Genomic DNA, 600 nt, shown 5'->3' with positions numbered 1-600 from the left:
CCCCCCCCCCCCCCAAATAAAAATTGTCATACTGTACTAGAAATAAAAGCAGCTTGTATAAGTGACATACTGTCCAGTCCTGTTTTATTCTGTTTTCGGTCCTCTGGCTTAATCTGTTAAGTTAGGAGATGACATTTTAAATTAACCGTTTTCTTGACATTTTCAACCTAAGAGGGTGGCCTGCATAGTAATCCTAATGTGGAACATAACAATGAATCTCTAATCTCTAGAAAAAAGATACCGAGTGCTTATATGTGTTGAGAGAGAGAGAGAGAGAGAGAGAGAGAGAGAGAGAGAGACACAGACAGACAGACAGACAGACAGACAGACAGACAGACAGACAGACAGACAGACAGACAGACAAGACAGACAGACAGACAGACAGACAGACAGAGACTGAGAGAGAAACACACACAGACAGTTTCATAAATATTCTCATTTTATAGCTATTTGCTTTCAGTGGCAGAGGTTTTTGTTATAATAGTATTGGTGTCTAACACTCACAATCTCTTTAGAAATTAAAGTGTGGCTCCAATGGAGCCGAGTTTGTTGGTTTGAGGCCAAGCCACCACCACAGGGCAGTAAGTAAGCCGTTTACTT

The sequence above is a fragment of the Procambarus clarkii genome, unplaced genomic scaffold (assembly GCF_040958095.1).
Source record: "Procambarus clarkii isolate CNS0578487 unplaced genomic scaffold, FALCON_Pclarkii_2.0 HiC_scaffold_112, whole genome shotgun sequence".
Taxonomy (NCBI): Eukaryota; Metazoa; Arthropoda; class Malacostraca; order Decapoda; family Cambaridae; genus Procambarus; species Procambarus clarkii.
The sequence above is the reverse complement of the archived record's forward strand: the minus strand, read 5'-3'. Positions refer to the sequence as shown.